Below are 7,500 nucleotides of genomic sequence, written 5' to 3' on the forward strand. Positions count from 1 at the left end.
TCTTTTAATTATCATCATGAAAGCTCTTTATCATCATAATCATCTTTCTTTTTTTAATGAACCATCCATACACCTCGTTTGAGGAAATCTGTCGTAATGTCATATGTGTTTTCTAATTCGTGTCAAATTCAAACAACTACAGAATACCATGTGTAATAAAACCCAAGTCTATCCATCACACACACACACACACACACACACACACACACACACACACACACACACACACACACACACACACACACACACACACACACTCTCTCTCTCTCTCTCTCTCTCTTGCTCTCGCTCTCTCTCTCGCTCTCTCTTTACTGTAGTCGGGGGACGGAGAAACGTGGCTCCTGTAAACAAACAGCAAGTAGCCTTTTAGTCATCTTTTCAAACTAATAAACTTATTTAGCATTACTATAGTGATTATCAATAAAAACTTGAGCAAAACAGAGCAGCGGGAAATTTGCCCGTGAAAACGCTAATTGTCGCCTAACTGTTAATTATCTCATTCGGAAACGTGAAAGAACCACGGGACCCCCTTTAAGCTGTGACGAAGTATAGGTGGTCTGTTGCTGCATTTCACCGAGGCATTTCTTTTTTCTTTTTAAATACTATGTCTAATATTGATCATAGGTAATGCTGTAGTTAGAGAATGATTATGCTTACGTGTCCTTACAAATGTTATGTCTGAGTGTTGGGTTTAATTTATACAGCAATTACAAAATAATTATACTAATATTCATATTTTTTTACAAACGTTTGTCATTTTGAGAGTAGTTTATATTCTAGTAACGAAAATATTGTACTTACTAATATTTTGAACTGGCGGATTGTCTCATTACCCCCGTCCTGTAATTAAAGAAGAAATTGTGGGTTTTACTCCCCTTTTGCAAAGAACGTACAATAAATGCGTATAACATCGAAAACAAAAGATAAATAATAAATTACCAACTTAGATGAAAAAAGAGGTTCGTTTCCACATGTGTTTTGACATACAAATCAAAACCTCAGGGTATTAAAAAACGATAATGATAATTATGGCTCTAATGATAATGATAATATTATTAACATATTAATACCATTATGATTGTGATTATTATAGTAATATTAATAAGAATAATTACAATAATGACAGAAAAAATAAACATAATAATTACAACAACTAAATTGAACTTACTGTAGTGAGGTCTTCTTCGGTAACCATTTGGACCAAATTCATGCTGCCCATAATTTGTAATTCCCAAGCGTCTCTCGCCAGGAAAGTTTCTCTTCTTGGTGATGACGAGAGCACTAACAGGGGACAGGACCATAAACAAGGCAATGAACAACAGTAGCAGTATCTGAAAGAATGGTTTATTTTTAGTGAAATTCGCTGAGTAGTCTAACGCGTAAAGGTTTGTGTACAAGTTTACAAGGTTGTGTTGTGATGTTTGCTCCATGTGGTATCGTATGAATGGAAGGTCTATTTAGTTGATATATGATGCGCAAAGTATATATATGTATTAAACATAAAATAAATAATCTACGCCGTGTTATGATGTGTATCTTGTTTGGCCTTGATAAGGTCGCTATAACATACCGGAAGCTTAACTTAATTTACAAAGTCCTATTATGATATAACCTTCGCTATGGTATATTCACGCTCGATGCATATGCGTGTACAGTACCCTCCCTCTATACAAATGCTTCTACAGCATCAACCCTCTGTATGCCTGTATGAAATCCCTTTAGAGGAGAGAGGCTCCTGACCTCCTTCAGGGTCGCCACGCGGTCTGTGTTTACCGTTTGTTGTGTGGTTTATCCGCGGATCGCAATGTTTTTTTGTAAAAGGAAAATGTTTGACCCTACGCGCGTGTGTGTGTGTGTGCGTGCGTGTGTGTGTGTGTGTGTGTGTGTGTGTGTGTGTGTGTGTGTGTGTGTGTGTGTGTGCGTGTGTGTGTGCGTGCGTGTGTGTGTGCGTGTGCATGTGCGTGTGCGTGTGCGCGCACATACACATATTGTGCACACACATATATCTATATGTGTATCTATATGTGTACACAATATATACATACATATTTATAGACAGAGATAGATATATGCACACATACTGAGGAAGGGATGATAGAAAAGCATCAGTTATTTATGTACCGAAACGTATTAGCATATCTTTTGAACTTTTCAAGAGTAAAGTTACAATCTCTGAAAGCGATCTATTCCAAAGGCTTTGTATACATATACACACACATTATATATATATATATATATATATATATATTTATATATATATACACACATATGCATATATATGTATATATGTATGTATATATGTATGTATATATGTATATGTGTATATATAGGTCTATGTGTATATACACACATTATATACGTACATACATGTGTGTGTGTGTGTGTGTGTGTGTGTGTGTGTGTGTGTGTGTGTGTGTGTGTGTGTGTGTGTGTGTGTGTGCATATATATGTATGTGTGTGTATGTGTATACACACATTAATAAAATAAATACACATTATTATATATACATATATACATATATATATGCATTAATATTAATGTACATATATATACGCTAAAATGTATATATGCATATAACCATACATATACATACACACATACACAGACAATAAGTCTAGTCCAACTCAACCGATGTAAACAAAACCTACGAAACACAATCCGCACGGGATCATTCCTCTCAGCGCATTGAAATCCCCAGAGGAATTTCAACAGGGAGTCCGCAAAAACAACGTTAAAACAAGAAAAGGGGAAAAAAAAAGCCGAGGGGTATATGAGCATCTTAGCAGAAGAGTTCAAGAGATGCCATATATGGTGAGGAGACGCGCTCGCATATACGCACACACACACGCATCCGCGCATATAGACACGTACGCGCAAACATATACATAAATGCATATGAACACATACAAGGGCACACGCAATCACAAAAACAAACACTCACACATAAGCACACTCACACACATACACACATAAGCACACACACGCATACACACTAAACACACACGCATACACGCACACACACGCATACACACACACACGCACACTTAAACAAAATCAATACATACACACGTAAACACCTCAAATTCAATAACGCACACAGACATTCATAATAATGTTTCTCTGACCTGCAGATCCTTAGCATTTTCCCAGCATCAAAAACATCAATATCAAAATACTCACTCCCTTATTCATCGCTGTTTGGGATTCTCGCCTTCTCTCTCTGACTGATTCTGTTGAAAAAAAAGAAGAAGAAAAAATGTAAATAATTTACCAAAAAGTTAACATGGGAATGGGTGTAGCTGTAAAGGTGTTCGTCTACAGATTATCACGTTGAGTGACAAGTATACATCATGCAAATATGTATGAGTTATATACATGAATGTGTGTGTGTGTGTGTGTGTGTGTGTGTGTGTGTGTGTGTGTGTGTGTGTGTGTGAGTGAGTAATATTGTTCGACGCACTTTTCAATAACTCACATTCACTCAGCAATCGTTTACTCGTTCCATCAATATACGCTAATTCACTCATACTCATTGCCATCATTTAGTTATTTACTGTTTCATTTAGATTGTCACTCACACTATTACTCTATCGCTTAATCTATCTCATTCACTCACTCACTAATGAGTCACTGCCAATCACGTTCTCACTCTCACTCTCTATCGCTCATTCTATCTTGATCACTCATTTATTCACTCACTCATCCACTCACCTTTATCATATATTTCTCATATATATGTCTGTGTTGCTGAATACCATGCCACTATTGCTATTTTTCCCTCAAAGCTTAAAAAATAAACCTGAGACCTAATCGTGTATGCAGCACAGCCTGTTGAATCTGTCTTTTTAGAATATTTACATGAGAAAAAATTATCTTCATGATTCTCCCTAAAGAAAAATAAATAATAAAAAATCTGAGAGGGATGGATGAGCTTTTAGTATAATGTGATAAATTTAAAGTCATTTTTTTTCCATATATACATATAAATGTACATATATATATCACATATATATGCATACATATATACATATACATATATACACACGTGTATGTGTATTTATACATTATCTTGTTGCTGTAAGGAAAATGTTAAAATTGGCTGCAACATAGTTACTAAGTGACCAAATATCTCAAGCAAGCAATGTATATGTACAGGTCGGAGTCACTTAACAATTTTTTTAGCGATAAACTAATGTTTTGTTTGTGTTTCCTAAAAACTTTATATGCGTTTGAGCGAGTATTTTGCTTCATTAAGAGAAGGAAAAAACGAGTTGATTTATTGTAACATCAGTAAAGAGGTTGGTATTAGCTGCATTAATGTGACCTCGATCTGAGATATATATATATATAAAAGAAAAACTATATACACGCACGCACGCACGCACGCACGCACGCACGCACGCACGCACGCACACACGCACACGCGCACACGCGCACACACACACACACATACACATATATTTATATACATTCATATATATATATATGTATATATATGTATATATATGTATGTATATATATATATGGATAAGTAATGGTAAAAACATTTCGATAGCAACGCACACATTCGATGTTTCCCTGTTGTATGGGGTCTAGACGACACTGTTTTTGCAAGTAATGATCATATTAGTTAATCCCAAATACTTACAACGTAGGGTTTTCGTGAGCTCCTCTCGAGTGCTTTCTGACTTCTCAAATCGGCTTGAAAGACTGGTGAAGTTGAGGAGGAAACCTTTGTTATATTGTCGGTCACGTTGAGGTGCCAGCTAGGAATTTAAGTTTCTAAATGTCTAACCAACTGTCCTGGATCTTTTCCTGCTTTAACAAACAAAAAAAGTAGGATGGTTTTCTTGCATCAGTAAGACGAATCATGAATTGCATAATCTTTTTAGTATTATTTTTATTTCTTAATTATTATTATTACTATTATTATCGTTGCTTAATTCTGTATTGCTTTTGTTTTTCTTTTCTTTTTTTGACTGTTTTACTGAGCACCTTTTTGAATGAAAATAAAGTCCTTTTCTCAAATTTATCGTACGTAAGAAACACAAGAGATCTTCATACAGCTACCCAAACCTTGCCTTGACCACGGGGCAACTCAATATATTTTTTTTAAGACAGCGAAAAAAAAATCAAGTTCATCACCAGTTGCCATGCCTTGATTTCTACGCTGTACCATAATCTGGTTGAATAAGATACAGGAAAAAATTGGAAACGCAGTATACCCTGAAAGATGCGTGTTTTGTAACTTTCCTATTTTCCTTGTTTTTTTTCATATTTCCATTTTCTTTGTTAATAATCGTGTTACTTAATCTTTTTTTTCTTTTCTTTTTTGTGGTTGTTAATACTACAGGTCGTAAAACACAATGTTGATGGGATAGATTTAGTTTAATTTTGATTCTTTTTAAACGTACGTGTTATCAAATTCATAGTCTCTCTCCTTCTTTTCTTATAAGTTCTAGTTTTTTTTTTTTTTTCTTTTCTCTCTCTTTTCTTTTCTTACTGCTTTTATCAAATACGAAGGAAACTGTACCGGTGTGGGAGGATTAAAAGCGCCTCATTATGTATTCGAGTCTTCGTGTTTTTTTATTTATCCTTGACTAAGATCACTTTTTTTGGGGTAGAATTCCTCCCGGTCTCAGTTGGATAATGAAATAACCTCAGTATATGTCTGTTAGTGTGTTTATGTTTGTGTGTTTGTCTATGTGTTTTTATTTATAAGTGTGTGTGTATGTTTATGTGTTGATTGTGAGTATGTGTGTGTATTTCTGAGTGTTTGTGTTTGTGTATGTTTGTGTGTGTATGTGTGTGTGTGTGTGTGTGTGTGTGTGAGTGTGTGTGTGTGTGTGTGTGTGTGTGTGTGATCCCCGGCCGAATGTGATTTCCTATTTCGATAATCTCGAGTAACCGTTCGCATTTCCCTCTTTTATATAAACAGTTAACTTCGTGTGTGACTTATCTCGAATTCCGAGTAAAATTGCGGCCTGGGTGTGTGTATGAAAGAGAAGAAGAAAAAAATAAGTACAGGGTGGTTAAGAGTGAACGTGGATGAAGATAGTCTGTTATTTTGTCTGTTTTTTTTTTTTTTTTTTTTTTTTTTTTGGGGGGGGGGGTGTTACGGCGCATTTAGCTCAGCTTGTTTCCAGTTTCTTTTGATTTATCTCTGTTTAACACTTTTTCTTCTTCTTTCGTTTCCTTTTTTTTCTTTCTTTCTTTCTTTAAGCTTTGTTTTTGTAGTTCTTTCTCCTCTCTCTCTCTCTCTTTCTCTCTTTTTCTTCTTCTTCTTCTTCTTCTTCTTCTTCTTCTTCTTTTTCTCTCCTCTTCGCTTATCTCTCTGTAGTTCCCTCTCTCCTCTTTTCCTCTCTTCTCTTTTCTTCTCTTTCTCTTTCTCTTGTCTCTTCTATTCTCTTTCTCCCTCCTCCTCCCCTCATTCTCTCTCTCTCTATCTCTCCATTTCTCCTTTTCTTTCTCATTATTTCGCCCGACGATCTAATTTAGTACCTCGTAACCTGTTTTTCTTTTTATTTTCTATATTTTTTCTCTTCTCTTTTTCTTTTCTTTTTTATACCAGTTTATAGCCTAAAGTGATAGATCAAAATGACCTGTAACTCAGAACGACCACTCCCGATAACAACCACTTACCATAACTATCACTTCGGCAGTCTCATCCTCCTCATCTTCTTCTTCTCCTCCTCCTCCTCCTTCTCCTGCTGCCCCTCCTCCCTCTCCTCCTTCTTCTTCTTCTTCTTCTTCTTCTTCTTCTTCTTCTTCTTCTTCTTCTTCTTTTTCTTTTTCTTTTTCTTTTTCTTTTTCTTTTTCTTTTTCTTTTTCTTTTTCTTTTTCTTTTTCTTTTTCTTTTTCTTTTTCTTCTTCTTCTTCTTCTTCTTCTTCTTCTTCTCCTTCTTCTTCTTCTTCTTCTTCTTCTTCTTCTTCTTTTTCTTCTTCATCTTCATCTTCTCCTTCTTCTCCTTCTTCTCCTTCTTCTCCTTCTTCTCCTTCTCCTTCTCCTTTCTTCTCCTTTTTCTCCTTCTCCTTCTCCTCCTCCTCCTCCTCCTCCTCCTCCTCCTCCTCCTCCTCCTCCTCCTCCTCCTCCTCCTCCTCTTCCTCTTCCTCTTCCTCTTCCTCCTCCTCCTCCTCCTTTTCTTCCTTCTCCTACTCCTCCCTTTCTTCTTTTCCTCCTCCTTCTCCTTCCCCTTCTTCTCCTTCTCCTCCTACCCCTCCCCCTCCCCATCCTCCTCCTCTTCTTCCTCATTCTCCTCTTCCCTTCCCCACTCCTCCCCCTCCTCCTCCTCCTTCTCCTCCTTTCATCCTTCCCTTGCTCCCCCTCCTCCTCATCTTCGCCCCTCCTCCTCACAACGACCACTCCTGATAACAACCACTCCGTCTCCTTCTCCTGCCCCGCCTCCTTCTCCTCTTCCCCTCTTCCTCCTCCTCATCTTCCCCCTTCCCATCCTCCCCTCCCCCTCCTCCTCCTCCTCTCTCTCTTTCACCACTTCCCC

At 36.9% G+C, this 7,500-nt stretch overlaps 1 long non-coding RNA gene across 1 annotated transcript in view; it reads right to left on the minus strand.

The window, feature by feature from the left end:
* The window catches only part of LOC125028193, a 5,059-nt gene extending 325 nt beyond the window's left edge, over window positions 1-4,734 (minus strand). The window contains exons 1-4 of the long non-coding RNA XR_007115096.1: window positions 4,650-4,734; window positions 3,182-3,231; window positions 1,169-1,331; window positions 802-840 (exon numbers count right to left, since the gene is read on the minus strand). This is a non-coding gene — a long non-coding RNA (uncharacterized LOC125028193). The remainder of the gene's footprint in view (window positions 1-801; window positions 841-1,168; window positions 1,332-3,181; window positions 3,232-4,649) is intronic.
* Between the last annotated feature and the right edge of the window lie 2,766 nt (window positions 4,735-7,500).

The sequence above is a fragment of the Penaeus chinensis genome, chromosome 8, assembly GCF_019202785.1.
Source record: "Penaeus chinensis breed Huanghai No. 1 chromosome 8, ASM1920278v2, whole genome shotgun sequence".
Classification (NCBI taxonomy): domain Eukaryota; kingdom Metazoa; phylum Arthropoda; class Malacostraca; order Decapoda; family Penaeidae; genus Penaeus; species Penaeus chinensis.